Source organism: Thermobia domestica, chromosome 6 (assembly GCF_964235325.1).
Source record: "Thermobia domestica chromosome 6, izTheDome1.hap1.1, whole genome shotgun sequence".
NCBI classification, from domain to species: domain Eukaryota; kingdom Metazoa; phylum Arthropoda; class Insecta; order Zygentoma; family Lepismatidae; genus Thermobia; species Thermobia domestica.
The window spans coordinates 313179417-313195909 of record NC_137459.1 but is presented as its reverse complement, the minus strand read 5'-3'; the positions used below and the strand labels follow the sequence as shown (position 1 = coordinate 313195909).

General features: G+C 44.4%; 1 pseudogene; it reads left to right on the top strand.

Moving 5' to 3' along the window:
* The first annotated feature begins 12945 nt into the window (after nt 1-12945).
* On the top strand, nt 12946-16042 carry LOC145688576 (small subunit ribosomal RNA; annotated as a pseudogene).
* Nucleotides 16043-16493: the final 451 nt, after the last annotated feature.

Genomic DNA, 16493 nt, shown 5'->3' with positions numbered 1-16493 from the left:
ACAATCATGTCGAAATTAGTTATTGTAGCCCTACAGGAAGTGCCCAATAATTTTGGGATGTCAAAGGTGTTTCATAGAAATAACATGGGAAATTTTTTGAGTTCCGCATAAAACCACGCTAAACTTGGAAATATATATCCAACTAGGTAAGACTTACGAAAACGTACAAGTATACGGAATTTCAAAGTTTTATTGAAAGTACCTAAAATTTCAGATTATAGGTCCGCAAAACCGTCCATTTAAATAACATGGGAAATATCTTCATCGCCCCTTTAGACCAACTAAACATTCGAAATATTCACTTTTGGAAATTTTCCTGTGACTTACTCCCGAAAGGCTACAGTTTCGTCAAATATGGCCATTATAACTCTACAGGAAGTGCCTCATAATTTGCGGGTGTGAAAGGCGTCGTATACGTAAAGCCTTCGTTGCTTTTTTTTTTTCTTACCACATTTAGTAATTTTATAAATTTTGAGGACATGTATAAGAATTTTGACGGCAAGTGTGAGCAGTTTGACGGCTAGTGTTACAACGATAAAATACAATTCGCTGTAGCCTTGGTTCCTTATTTTCTTATAATACATACGAGCCACATCAAAATAACAATGTTTCCATTACGTGGTTTCTCTCCATTTTTATATATATATATATGTATTATTTATCTGATTGCCTGCCAACTAGATATTGAAAACCTTATTATTTTATGACATATGAATATCTTTTTTTTTTGTATATTTGATAATTCTATATTTTTAACTAACTTCTTCTTCGAAATTAACCTATGTTAGTACATATAAAGAAATACTCATTGCCCAAGTACCGCTGTAGCGTGAACCATCTGACGGCAAGTGTGAGCCCATGTCCAAAATTATGAACGAAAAGTCGGCAACTATGAGCGTGTTCACGGCAACTGTGAGGCCTTGGCCGGCAATTATGAACAAAAAGTCGGCAACTATGAGCATCATGAGAACTAGTGTGAGCACTTTGAAAGCACGTGTGAACATTCTGAAGCAAACTGCGAGTATTTTCAAGATAAGCATGAAGAATTATGTTTTCAATTGTGAGCCCCATAACTGCAATTATCAACAAAAAGTCGGCAACTATGAACGAAAAGTCGGCAACTATGAGCAGCGTGAAAGCCAGTGTGAGCACCTTGAAAGCACGTGTGAACTTTCTGGAGCAAACTGCGAGTATTTTCAAGATAAGCATGAAGAATTATGTTTTCAAATGTGAGCCCCATATCCGCAATTATGAACGAAAACTAGGCAACTATGAGCGTTTTGAATGCAACTGTGAGGCCTTGGTCGGCAATTATGAACGAATGGTCGGCAACTATGAGCACTTTTTTTTTTAATGTGAACATTCTGACGGCTTGCGTGAGGAATCTGACGGAAACTGTGAGGCTTTCAACAACAACCATGAACCATTTAACTTACACTATCAGCAGTATGTTAGATATTATGAATGAAAAGTCGGCAACTATGAGCATCGTGGAAACGAGTGTGAGCATTTTGAAAGTACGTGTGAAGATTCTGAAGGCAACTGTAAGTATTTTGAAGATGGGCACGAACGAATATGTAGGCAAATATGAGCCCTTTGTCAGCAATTATGAACGAAAAGTCGGCAACTATGAACGTTTTGACGGCAACTGTGAGGCCTTGGTCGGCAATTATGAACGAATAGTCGGCAACTATGAGCACTTTTTTTTTTAATGTGAGAATTATCACGTTTTGCGTGAGCATTGTGACAGAAACTGTGAGGCTTTTGACACCAACCGTGAACCATTTAAGTTACACTATCAGCAGTATGTTAGATATTATGAATGAAAAGTCGGCAACTATGAGCATCGTGGAAGCGAGTGTGAGCATTTTTAAAGTACGCGTGAACATTCTGAAGGCAGCTGTGTGTATTCTGAGGATGAGCATGAAACATTATGTAGGAAACTATGAGCCCTTTGTCCGCAATTATGAACAAAAAGTCGGCAACTATGAGCGTTTTGAAGGCAACTGTGAGGCGTTGGTCGGCAATTATAAACATGTAGTCGGCAACTATGAGCGTTTTGACAGCAACTGTGAGGCCTTGGTCGGCAATTATGAACGAATGGTCGGCAACTATGAGCACATTTTTTTTTTCTAATGTGAGGATTATCACGGCTTGTCTGAAGAACCTGGCCGCAACTGTGAGACTTTTCACAGCAACTGTGAACCATTTAACTTACACTATCAGCATTATGAATGAAAAGTCGGCAACTATGAGCATTGTGTAAGAGAGTGTGAGCATTTTGAAACTACGTGTGAACATTCTGAAGGCAACTGTGAGTATTTTTAGGATGAGCACGAATCAGTATGTGGGCAACTATGAGCCCTTTGTCCGCAATTATGAACGAAATGTCGGCAACTATGAGCGTTTTGACGGCAACTGTGAGGAGTTGGTCGGCAATTATGAGCAAATAGTCGGCAACTATGAGCACTTTTTTTTTTGAATGTGAGCATTCTGACGGCTTGTGTCAAGAAACTGACCGCAACTATGAGACTTTTGACAGCAACCATCAACCATGTAACTTACACTATCAGCATTATGAATAAAAAGTCGGCAACTATGACCATCGTGGGAGCGAGTGTGAGCTTTTTGAAAGTACGTGTGAACATTCTGAAGGCAACTGTGAGTATTTTGAAGATAAGCACGAAACATTATGTAGGCAACTATTAGCCCTTTGTACGCAATTATGAACGAAAAGTCGGCAACTATGAGCGTTTTGACGGCAACTGTGAGGAGTTGGTCGGCAATTATGAGCAAATAGTCGGCAACTATGAGCACTTTTTTTTTTTTGAATGTGAGCATTCTGACGGCTTGTGTCAAGAATCTGACCGCAACTATGAGACTTTTGACAGCAACCATCAACCATTTAACTTACACTATCAGCAATATGTTAGATATTATGAATGAAAAGTCAGCAACTATGAGCATTATGGAAGCGAGTGTGAGCATTTTGAAATTACGTTTGAACATTCTGAAGGCAACTGTGAGTATTTTGAAGATGAGCACGAACCATTATGTAGGCAACTATGAGCCCTTTGTACGCAATTATGAACAAAAAGTCGGCAACTATGAGCGTTTTGACGGCAACTGTGAGGCCTTGGTCGGCAATTATGAACGAATAGTCGGCAACTATGAGCACTTTTTTTTTAATGTGAGAATTCTTACGTTTTGCGTGAGCATTGTGACAGAAATTGTGAGGCTTCTGACACCAACCATGAACCACTTAAGTTACACAATCAGCAGTATGTTAGATATTATGAATGAAAAGTCGGCAACTATGAGCATCGTGGAAGCGAATGTGAGCATTTTGAAACTACGTGTGAACATTCTGAAGGCAACTATGAGTATTTTGAAAATGAGCTGGAACCATTAAGTAGGCAACTATGAGCCCTTTGTACGCAATTATGAAGGAAAAGTCGGCAACTATGAGCGTTTTGACGGCAACTGTGAGGCTTTGGTCGGCAATTATGAACGAATAGTCGGCAACTATGAGCGTTTTGACGGCAACTGTGAGGCCTTGGTCGGCAATTATGAACGAAAAGTCGCCAACTATGAGCGTTTTGATGGCAACTGTGAGGCCTTGGTCGGCAATTATGAACGAATGGTCGGCAACTATGAGCACTTTTTTCTTAATGTGAGCATTCTGACGGCTTGTGCAAATAATGTGACGGGAACTGTGAGCCTTTTGATGGCAACCATGATCCATTTAACTTACACTATCAGCAGTATGTTAGATATTATGAATGAAAAGTCGGCAACTATGAGCATCGTGGAAGCGAATGTGAGCATTTTGAAACTACGTGTGAACATTCTGAAGGCAACTATGAGTATTTTGAAGATTAGCTGGGACCATTAAGTAGGCAACTATGAGCCCTTTGTACGCAATTATGAACGAAAAGTCGGCAACTATGAGCGTTTTGACGGCAACAGTGAGGAGTTGGTCGGCAATTATGAGCAAATAGTCGGCAACTATGAGCCCTTTTTTTTTTTGAATGTGAGCATTCTGACGGCTTGTGTCAAGAATCTGACCGCAACTATGAGACTTTTGACAGCAACCATCAACCATGTAACTTACACTATCAGCATTATGAATAAAAAGTCGGCAACTATGACCATCGTGGGAGCGAGTGTGAGCTTTTTGAAAGTACGTGTGAACATTCTGAAGGCAACTGTGAGTATTTTGAAGATAAGCACGAAACATTATGTAGGCAACTATGAGCCCTTTGTACGCAATTATGAAGGAAAAGTCGGCAACTATGAACGTTTTGACGGCAACTGTGAGGCCTTCGTCGGCAATTATGAACGAATAGTCGGCAACTATGAACGTTTTGACGGCAACTCTGAGGCTTTCGTCGGCAATTATGAACGAAAAGTCGGCAACTATGAGCGTTTTGACGGCAACTGTGAGGCTTTGGTCGGCAATTATGAACGAATAGTCGGCAACTATGAACGTTTTGACGGCAACTGTGAGGCTTTCGTCGGCAATTATGAACGAATAGTCGGCAACTATGAGCGTTTTGACGGCAACTGTGAGGCCTTCGTCGGCAATTATGAACGAATGGTCGGCAACTATGAGCGTTTTGACGGCAACTGTGAGGCCTTGGTCGGCAATTATGAACGAAAAGTCGCCAACTATGAGCGTTTTGATGGCAACTGTGAGGCCTTGGTCGGCAATTATGAACGAATGGTCGGCAACTATGAGCACTTTTTTTCTTAATGTGAGCATTCTGACGGCTTGTGCAAATAATGTGACGGGAACTGTGAGCCTTTTGATAGCAACCATGATCCATTTAACTTACACTATCAGCAGTATGTTAGATATTATGAATGAAAAGTCGGCAACTATGAGCATCGTGGAAGCGAATGTGAGCATTTTGAAACTACGTGTGAACATTCTGAAGGCAACTATGAGTATTTTGAAGATGAGCTGGAACCATTAAGTAGGCAACTATGAGCCCTTTGTACGAAATTATGAAGGAAAAGTCGGCAACTATGAACGTTTTGACGGCAACTGTGAGGCCTTCGTCGGCAATTATGAACGAAAAATCGGCAACTATGAGCGTTTTGACGGCAACTGTGAGGCCTTGGTCGGCAACTATGAGCACTCTTTTTTTAAAATTTGAGCATTATGACGGCTTGTGTGAAAAATCTGACCGCAACTGTGAGACTTTTGACAGCAACCATGAACCATTTAACTTACATTATCAGTATTATGAATTAAAAGTCGGCAACTATGAGCATCGTGTAAGCGAGTGTGAGCATTTTCAAAGTACGTTTGAACATTCTGAAGGCAACTGTGAGTATTTTGAAGATGATCACGAACCATTATGTAGGCAACTATGAGCCCTTTGTACGCAATTATGAACAAAAATTCGGCAACTATGAGCGTTTTGACGGCAACTGTGAGGCCTTGGTCGGCAACTATGAGCACTCTTTTTTTAAAATTTGAGCATTATGACGGCTTGTGTGAAAAATCTGACCGCAACTGTGAGACTTTTGACAGCAACCATGAACCATTTAACTTACACTATCAGCAATATGTTAGATATTATGAATGAAAAGTCAGCAACTATGAGCATCATGGAAGCGAGTGTGAGCATTTTGAAATTACGTTTGAACATTCTGAAGGCAACTGTGAGTATTTTGAAGATGAGCACGAACCATTATGTAGGCAACTATGAGCCCTTTGTACGCAATTATGAACAAAAAGTCGGCAACTATGAGCGTTTTGACGGCAACTGTGAGGCCTTGGTCGGCAATTATGAACGAATGGTCGGCAACTATGAGCACTTTTTTTCTTAATGTGAGCATTCTGACGGCTTGTGCAAATAATGTGACGGGAACTGTGAGCCTTTTGATAGCAACCATGATCCATTTAACTTACACTATCAGCAGTATGTTAGATATTATGAATGAAAAGTCGGCAACTATGAGCATCGTGGAAGCGAATGTGAGCATTTTGAAACTACGTGTGAACATTCTGAAGGCAACTATGAGTATTTTGAAGATGAGCTGGAACCATTAAGTAGGAAACTATGAGCCCTTTGTACGCAATTATGAAGGAAAAGTCGGCAACTATGAACGTTTTGACGGCAACTGTGAGGCTTTCGTCGGCAATTATGAACGAAAAGTCGGCAACTATGAGCGTTTTGACGGCAACTGTGAGGCTTTGGTCGGCAATTATGAACGAATAGTCGGCAACTATGAACGTTTTGACGGCAACTGTGAGGCTTTCGTCGGCAATTATGAACGAAAAGTCGGCAACTATGAGCGTTTTGACGGCAACTGTGAGGCTTTGGTCGGCAATTATGAACGAATAGTCGGCAACTATGAGCGTTTTGACGGCAACTGTGAGGCCTTGGTCGGCAATTATGAACGAATGGTCGGCAACTATGAGCGTTTTCACGGCAACTGTGAGGCCTTGGTCGGCAATTATGAACGAAAAGTCGCCAACTATGAGCACTTTTTTTCTTAATGTGAGCATTCTGACGGCTTGTGCAAATAATGTGACGGGAACTGTGAGCCTTTTGATAGCAACCATGATCCATTTAACTTACACTATCAGCAGTATGTTAGATATTATGAATGAAAAGTCGGCAACTATGAGCATCGTGGAAGCGAATGTGAGCATTTTGAAACTACGTGTGAACATTCTGAAGGCAACTATGAGTATTTTGAAGATGAGCTGGAACCATTAAGTAGGCAACTATGAGCCCTTTGTACGAAATTATGAAGGAGAAGTCGGCAACTATGAACGTTTTGACGGCAACTGTGAGGCCTTCGTCGGCAATTATGAACGAAAAATCGGCAACTATGAGCGTTTTGACGGCAACTGTGAGGCCTTGGTCGGCAACTATGAGCACTCTTTTTTTAAAATTTGAGCATTATGACGGCTTGTGTGAAAAATCTGACCGCAACTGTGAGACTTTTGACAGCAACCATGAACCATTTAACTTACATTATCAGTATTATGAATTAAAAGTCGGCAACTATGAGCATCGTGTAAGCGAGTGTGAGCATTTTGAAAGTACGTGTGAACATTCTGAAGGCAACTGTGATTATTTTGAAGATGAGCACGAACGAGTATGTGATTAACTATGAGCCCATTGTCCGCAATTATCAACGAAAAGTCGGCAACTATGAGCGTTTTGACGGCAACTGTGAGGCCTATGTCCGCAATTATGAACAAATAGTCGGCAACTATGAGCGCTTTGACGGCAAGTGTGAGCATTGTGACGCTTTTTGTGACGATTCTGACGGCAACTGTGAGCCATTAGTCGGGAACTATAAACTTTTATGTCGGGGACTATGAATGAAAAGTCGGCAACTATGAGCGTTTTGACGGCAACTGTGAGGCATTGGTCGGCAATTATGAGCGAGTAGTCGGCAACTATGAGCGTTTTGACGGCAACTGTGAGGCCTTAGTCGGCAATTATGAACGAATAGTCGGCAACTGTGAGGCCTTGGTCGGCAATTATGAACGAATGGTCGGCAACTATGAGCACTTTTTTTCTTAATGTGAGCATTCTGACGGCTTGTGCAAATAATGTGACGGCAACTGTGAGCCTTTTGATAGCAACCATGAACCATTTAACTTACACTATCAGGAGTATGTTAGATATTATGAATGAAAAGTCGGCAACTATGAGCATCGTGGAAGCGAATGTGAGCATTTTGAAACTACGTGTGAACATTCTGAAGGCAATTATGAGTATTTTGAAGATGAGCTGGAACCATTAAGTAGGCAACTATGAGCCCTTTGTACGCAATTATGAACGAAAAGTCGGCAACTATGAGCGTTTTGACGGCAACTGTGAGGCATTGGTCGGCAATTATGAACGAATAGTCGGCAACTATGAACGTTTCGACGGCAATTGTGAGGCCTTGGTCGGCAATTATGAACGAAAAGTCGGCAACTATGAGCGTTTTGACGGCAACTGTGAGGCCTTGGTCGGCAACTATGAGCACTTTTTTTTTAATGTGAGCATTATGACGGCTTTTGTGAAAAATCTGACCGCAACTGTGAAACTTTTGAGAGCAACCATGAACCCTTTAACTTACATTATCAGCATTATGAATTAAAAGTCGGCAACTATGAGCATCGTGTAAGCGAGTGTGAGCATTTTGAAATTACGTGTGAACAGTCTGAAGGCAACTGTGTTTATTTTGAAGATGAGCACCAACCAGTATGTGATTAACTATGAGCCCATTGTCCGGAATTATCAACGAAAATTCGGCAACTATGAGCGTTTTGACGGCAACTGTGAGGCCTATGTCCGCAATTATGAACACATAGTCGGCAACTATGAGCGCTTTGACGGCAAGTGTGAGCATTGTGACGCCTTTTGTGACGATTCTGACGGCAACTGTGAGCCATTAGTCGGGAACTATAAACTTTTATGTCGGGGACTATGAATGAAAAGTCGGCAACTATGAGCACTCTGACGGCAAGTGTGAGCAATTTGACGTCTACTGTGAGGATTCTGACGGCAACTGTGAGCTATTTGAGTGGAACTATTAAGCATTGTGTGTGCAACTTTGAACGCTCTGAGGGGTTTCCTGAACATGTTGACAGCATGTATGAACCACATTTCGGGAACAGTGGGCAATCTGACGGGAACTGTGAACATTGTTGTTGGCGACTTTTCACCCAGCATAACGTTAGAATATGACGGCAACCGTGGCTTCGTTTGCCGTCATTTTTGACATTCTGTGATTTTTCGTGACTGGTGTGCAATCGAGAGGAATCGCTACATTATAGGGATTAGGGTACAGAAGCAGCCCCGTTTACACTTTGTTAAGTCCTGGCTTGAAATTGTTCTATGAGGTTGTAATTAACATGAGTTTGACCTAATTCATGTTTTTGGATTGTTCTTTACATTAATTTTGTAACCCGAGCGCGAAAAGCAGCCCTTTTCGTAGAGAACTTTTTACCCAGCATAACCTTTGAGTATGGCGGCAACTGTGGCTTCGTTTGCCGTCATTTTTGAGATTCCGTGATTTTCGTGACTGGTGTCCGATCGAGAGGAATCTCATCACTATAGGAGGTATGGTAGTGGGCAATCCTGCTATATACTTAGGTTAGGTTAGGCTGGCTTATACTTTCAATTTGTTCCCAGAAGTTAGGAGAGTGTAAAAGTTGTTAAGTTTTGAGTGTCGTATTCTGTAACGGTTTATATATATACTGGATGTCAAATCACGTTTTCCCACCCTTGCGTGGGATGTATACGGCAACCGTGGCTGCATTCGCCGTCATGGTCAAAACGAGGCTGCGCAACGCCGGCAATTTCAAGACAGGTGTAGTATCGAGAGGAATCTCTACACTATAGGAGGTAGGGTAGTGAACAAGCCTCCTATATAAACATTCCCTTTAAATTGTTCACGGAGGTTGGAGAGACCGCTAATGGTATTGCTTTCTAAATGAGGCTTACTTTTTTCTCTCCGCGGCCTAGTCTGTCGAGAAATCTTGACTTCTGGCCACAGACAGAAAGCTAGTCTTCGCAGGAGGCGGAAATGGCTAAATTGGGAAGGGAAGCCACAGGCTGGTTGGTTTCTTTATGGGAGTCTAAACGCACTATCGCTGTTGATGTTGGTTAATTTTGAAGGCGGACTAATATCGGCGGATGGTAGTGTAGGCTCAAAAGGAATTTTATCAGCCGCAGGCAAGAACCCTGGGATGCTATTCACGGGCGTCCTAGCCGGTCAAGGTGTAGAGGAGGTTGCAAACCCTGTTGCTGCCTGGGAGGAATGCTTCATAGAAATGTGCGTCCATGGGCGGACCTATGAAAGGGCATGCAGTGCGGGTTTGCCAGCACGCCTAATGTTGTCCAAAGACTTCCTCGTATTTTGACAAAGAATGTCAGAAACCTTGGTCGGACGGCTGTTTCTAAGAGGGCACGTGGCGATGGGGAATGTGTGAGGTAGGCTCTCATACGGAAGTACCTGTCGTTTACGGGAAGGAGACAATCCTTCTTAACCCGAGGCCTAGCCTGTCGATCACGCCTTCGGGCAATTGACTTCTGGCCGATGCCGCTTTGTGCGGTTGCTGAATGCGAAGAATACTTGAACGGAAGCTACTGTCACACCCAGAGGACACGAGTAAGACTTATATCACTGGAGCAGGAGCCTAAATGTGCTTTTGTGGGTAGCCATACGGCCAGTTCTAACGTGTGCGAGGCCCCACGAGAGTAGGCTTATTCTGGTGGATGAGAAGTCTTTTAATATTTGCTCTGTCGGGTGAACGGAAGCCACAGTCATCCGTAGGACACGAGTAGACTTATTTCACTGGAGCAGGAGTCTAAATGTGCTTTTGTGGGCAACCTTACGGCCAGTTCTAACGGGAGCCAGGCCCCACAAGAGTAGGCTTATTCCGGTGGAGAAGGAGTCTTTAAAATTTGCTGTGTCGGGTGAACGGCTATATTTGAACGGAAGCCACAGTCATCCGTAGGACACGAGTAGACTTATTTCACTGGAGCAGGAGTCTAAATGTGCTTTTGTGGGCAACCTTACGGCCAGTTCTAACGGGAGCCAGGCCCCACAAGAGTAGGCTTATTCCGGTGGAGAAGGAGTCTTTAAAATTTGCTGTGTCGGGTGAACGGCTATATTTGAACGGAAGCCACAGTCATCCGTAGGACACGAGTAGACTTATTTCACTGGAGCAGGAGTCTAAATGTGCTTTTGTGGGCAACCTTACGGCCAGTTCTAACGGGAGCCAGGCCCCACAAGAGTAGGCTTATTCCGGTGGAGAAGGAGTCTTTAAAATTTGCTGTGTCGGGTGAACGGCTATATTTGAACGGAAGCCACAGTCATCCGTAGGACACGAGTAGACTTATTTCACTGGAGCAGGAGTCTAAATGTGCTTTTGTGGGCAACCTTACGGCCAGTTCTAACGGGAGCCAGGCCCCACAAGAGTAGGCTTATTCCGGTGGAGAAGAAGTCTTTAAAATTTGCTGTGTCGGGTGAACGGCTATATTTGAACGGAAGCCACAGTCATCCGTAGGACACAAGTAGACTTATTTCACTGGAGCAGAAGTCTAAACGTGCTTTTGTGGGCAACCTTACGGCCAGTTCTAACGGGAGCCAGGCCCCACGAGAGTAGGCTTACTCCGGATGAGAAGGAGTCTTTAAAATTTGCTGTGTCGGGTGACCGGCCATGAAACCTTTGTGAGGACTTGTCTCCTCGTTTCCACAGCATTTCCGCGCCTGTAAGTTGCGGAAGGTAGCATGCTATGCTTGAAGAACTGTCATCCGTTTAAGGACAGGAGTAGACTAATTCCATTGAGGCAGGAGTCTAATATGCTTTTGTGCACAGCCATACGGCCAGTCCTAACGGGAGCAAGGCTCGCAAAAGTAGGCTTTATTTCAATGGACCAGAAGTCTTTAATATTGCTCTGTCGGGATTGTCAGTTCAAACGGGAGCAGTTTCTGCACGCTACAAACCGCTGACGAGATCTTTCTCGTGTCAATGTGATTCCCTAGCCTGGGCCGGCGCAAGGCTGGCTGGCGAACAAGGTAATTGGGCCTCTGGGTTTCATACACACGAGGTGTCTCAGATGCGTTTAGGGTGAACAGGAATAATCCGTGCAATTCTCTAGCCTGGGCCGGCGCAAGGCTGGCTGGCGAACAAGGTAATTGGGCCTCTGAGTTTTGCATTTCGGAGTTTCCTTAATTCCGGGAGGAGCCACAAAGAAGAGTCCTGAGAGTTTCTCGTGTCCATGCAATTCTCTAGCCTGGGCCGGCGCAAGGCTGGCTGGCGAACAAGGTAATTGGGCCTCTGAGTTTTGTACACACGAGTGGTCTTAGGATCCTTCGGGCTCAACAGGGATTGTTGGAGAAAGTCTCTAGCCTGGGCCGGCGCAAGGCTGGCTGGCGAACAAGGTAATTGGGCCTCTGAGTCTTTATTCCCAGTTTCCTTAGTTCCCGGGTTAGGTTCACCGGTTAAATCGGAGGAGTCCGATTTATGTGTAAAGATAATGCCAGAGTGAAGGGAGCCAGATTTCACTTGAAGGAGCAAGAGCCAGTGTGGTTAAGAAGTGAGCCGTTTTGTACTCTTAAGGAGGGATGCCGATTGACTTTGAACGGGCTGTCCTCGCTTTAGAGTTTGGGCCAGTTGACGGGAGCTTACTTGTCCTTCTTGAGAATGAGGCCAGATAGCATGTCCTTTCTAGCTTACAAAGGCTTATGCGGAGCATTGTTTTTTGTAAGTGACTTTTTATTCTCCATGTGGCATTTAAGTACCGATTTTCCTTAAGTTAAGGACGGTATAGACTCATCGCCAGTTTGAGCGTGTATCACTTGTCGAACGGAAGCCACTGTCATCCAAGGACACTAGTAGACTTATATTTCACTGGAGCAGGAGTCTAAATGTGCTTTTGTGGGTACCCTTACGGCCAGTTCTAACGGGAGCCAGGCCCCACAAAAGTAGGCTTATTCCGGTGGAAAAAGGAGTCTTTAAAATTTGCTGTGTCGGGTGAACGGCTATATGTAAACGGAAGCCACAGTCATCCGTAGGACATGAGTAGACTTATTTCGCTGGAGGAGGAGTCTAAATGTGCTTTTGTGGGTACCCTTACGGCCAGTTCTAACGGGAGCCAGGCCCCACAAAGGTAGGCTTATTCTGGCGGAAGAGGAGTCTTTAAAATTGCTCTGTCGGATGTACCGGCAAAGTGTGGAAGGAAGCTGTTGTAACCCAAGGATACAAGTAGGCTTGTTCCATTGGATTGGGAGTCTAATATGCTCTTGGCGGCTGTCACACGGCCAGTATTAACGGGAGCTAGTCACCGCAAGAGTAGGCTTATTCCAGCGGAACAGAAGTCTAAAATGCTTGGTCGGGTGTAGCTTTCCTATCCTTTGTTAGAACGCTGTGTTGGTTGTGTCCAACACTTTCCGGCTTTTTAGTCGGTCAATTCCCTGGTTGATCCTGCCAGTAGTCATATGCTTGTCTCAAAGATTAAGCCATGCATGTCTCAGTGCAAGCCAAAACAAGGTGAAACCGCGAATGGCTCATTAAATCAGTTATGGTTCCTTAGATCGTACCTATCCTACTTGGATAACTGTGGTAATTCTAGAGCTAATACATGCAACTAGAATCCCGCCCAGCAATGGAAGGGATGCTTTTATTAGATTAAAACCAATCGGTCGGTTCGTCCGTCCGAAACCTTGGTGACTCTGAATAACTTTGGGCTGATCGCACGGTCTCTGTACCGGCGACGCATCTTTCAAATGTCTGCCTTATCAACTGTCGATGGTAGGTTCTGCGCCTACCATGGTTGTTACGGGTAACGGGGAATCAGGGTTCGATTCCGGAGAGGGAGCCTGAGAAACGGCTACCACATCCAAGGAAGGCAGCAGGCGCGCAAATTACCCACTCCCGGCACGGGGAGGTAGTGACGAAAAATAACGATACGGGACTCATCCGAGGCCCCGTAATCGGAATGAATACACTTTAAATCCTTTAATGAGAATCTATCGGAGGGCAAGTCTGGTGCCAGCCGCCGCGGTAATTCCAGCTCCGATAGCGTATATTAAAGTTGTTGCGGTTAAAAAGCTCGTAGTTGGATCTGGGTCTCGGACGATCGGTTCGCCGCCCGGCGTTTAACTGATCGTTCCGGACGTCCTGCCGGTTTTTCCTTTCTCGGTGCTCTTCATTGAGTGTCTTGATTGGCCGGCACGTTTACTTTGAACAAATTAGAGTGCTCAAAGCAGGCCGTGTCGCCTGAATGTTCGGTGCATGGAATAATGGAATAGGACCTCGGTTCTATTTTGTTGGTTTTCGGAACTCGAGGTAATGATTAATAGGGACAGACGGGGGCATTAGTATTGCGACGTTAGAGGTGAAATTCTTGGATCGTCGCAAGACTAACCGATGCGAAAGCATTTGCCAAGAATGTTTTCATTAATCAAGAACGAAAGTTAGAGGTTCGAAGGCGATCAGATACCGCCCTAGTTCTAACCATAAACGATGCCAGCCAGCAATCCGCCGAAGTTCCTCCAATGACTCGGCGGGCGGCTTCCGGGAAACCAAAGCTTTTGGGTTCCGGGGGAAGTATGGTTGCAAAGCTGAATATCAAAGCAAAAAGCATTCCCCATATGGGTAATGATTCATAGTTCTATCTTCGAACCTCTAACCCCGTTTTTATCTTTATTAAACAAATTTTATATAATACATACATATTGACGAAATTTACAAGCATTCTAGAAATGTCACAAGTGGCTCCGGTGCTACCCTACGTCCTCGTCGTCGGAGCTGGGACTCACCTCAAGGGGTGCTATAGGCAAAGTCCGAGTGCTCCCCTTGAGGTGAGATTAACAAAATGGGTAGCAACCCCCGATGGTAGCGTGCCTAACGTGCTCACTACCAACGGGGGCCTTTTTTATCTATAGCTAGGTGCACAATTTTATTTATTTCATTGTGTTATGGCCTATCCTTGGTTATAGCGCACAGCACCTTAGTACTAACATTATTATTCACTAGCACCATTATATTAATTTCTTTAATTTTTAGGCCACCTTTTAGTTCCTTTTAATTAACCCTTTCCTTACTCATCACACCTGCACCTCAGATAGGTTGTTTCTCTTTTCAGGTCCCAGCCCCATTCCGGGGAGATGTCCAGGGAAGGTTTGTCATACAGGTGACAAACTAGGCCGAAATGGCGAAGCAGAAGCCACCACCCGGTGAAGACACAGGGGGAGACCTACATGCACCCGTTTAGGCAACCGTCCTGCCGGATGAGGAGGGCGCGGGGAAACTCTCAAGGATTGTCGGCCCCACCCGGGAATCCAAGGGAGCGCACCCGCACCCCCCTACCCGACTAAAGGGCGAAGAACTCCCCGCATGAGTCCAGGTGGGGCTGGGCTACATGCAGGGAGTTATTGACCCAAGGGGGCGTAACTATGATGTTACAATCCTGAGGGGATTTAGTTCGGGTATACACCACCACCCTCCCAGGCTTAATTGCCTAGAATCTTAGGATTCTTTTCTCTCTTTTTTTTTTAATTTTTTTCCCCCCCTAAAAAAAAGCGCTCATAATTGCCGACTTTTGCTCATAATTGGCGACCCGGGTCCCCTGGGTGCTCATAATTGCTGACTTTTACTAATAATTGTCGAATTTGATCATAATTAGTGCTCATAATTGCCGACCTGGGTCCCCTGGGCATCCCCCCGCATCATTTTATTCTTTATTTCAAGGATAATTATAATTACAATATGTTTTACAAGATCTTATAGGGTAGCAGAACGTAATATGTAAATAAAATATTTAAAGGAATGCATACAAGTTAAAAAATTAAAAAATTAAAAAAAAAAAATAATACAATAACAATTGACGGAATTAAAGGAATTGACGGAAGGGCACCACCAGGAGTGGGGCCTGCGGCTTAATTTGACTCAACACGGGAAACCTCACCAGGCCCGGACACTGGAAGGATTGACAGATTGAGAGCTCTTTCTTGATTCAGTGGGTGGTGGTGCATGGCCGTTCTTAGTTGGTGGAGCGATTTGTCTGGTTAATTCCGATAACGAACGAGACTCTAGCCTGCTAACTAGGCGTTGGAATCTTTCCTTCCAACGTTCATGTCTTCTTAGAGGGACAGGCTGCCTCTAGCAGCACGAGATTGAGCAATAACAGGTCTGTGATGCCCTTAGATGTTCTGGGCCGCACGCGCGCCACACTGAAGGAATCAACGTGTCTTCCCTGACCGAAAGGTCCGGGTAACCCGCTGAACCTCCTTCGTGCTAGGGATTGGGGCTTGCAATTATGTCCCATAAACGAGGAATTCCCAGTAAGCGCAAGTCATAAGCTTGCGTTGATTACGTCCCTGCCCTTTGTACACACCGCCCGTCGCTACTACCGATTGAATGATTTAGTGAGGCCTTCGGACTGATACCCGGCACCTCCGTCTTGCGGTGGTACCGACGTGTCGGAAAGATGGCCAAACTTGATCATTTAGAGGAAGTAAAAGTCGTAACAAGGTTTCCGTATGTGAACCTGCGGAAGGATCATTATCAATTCATCACCACTGCGGTGGTTGATGTCAAAAGTTTCTTATTAGTGTGTCGTATCAGTTAGATTGACACCGTTGAACGGGAGCCACTGATCTTGACAGGCGAGGGAGAGAAAGGTGAGCCGTGTCTTCCCTTTAGTTGGGAAGCGAGCAGCAAGAACGGGAGCCACTGTCATCGGCGAGGGTAGCGTAGGCTACCTGTTGACACAGGCCGTGTGTCATCAAAGGATTGGAGTAGACTTATTTCGGTGGAAAAGAAGTCTTGAAAAGACTCCAAGAGAGTAAGACTTATTCCATCGGAGCAGGAGTCTTAAATGCTCAGTCAGATGACATGATAAACCAGTTCCGACGTCCAAGGGCTCAAGTAAGCTTATTCCGTTTGAAAAGAAGTCTTGAAAAGACTCCAAGAGAGTAAGACTTATTCCATCGGAGCAGGAGCGTTTAAAATGCTT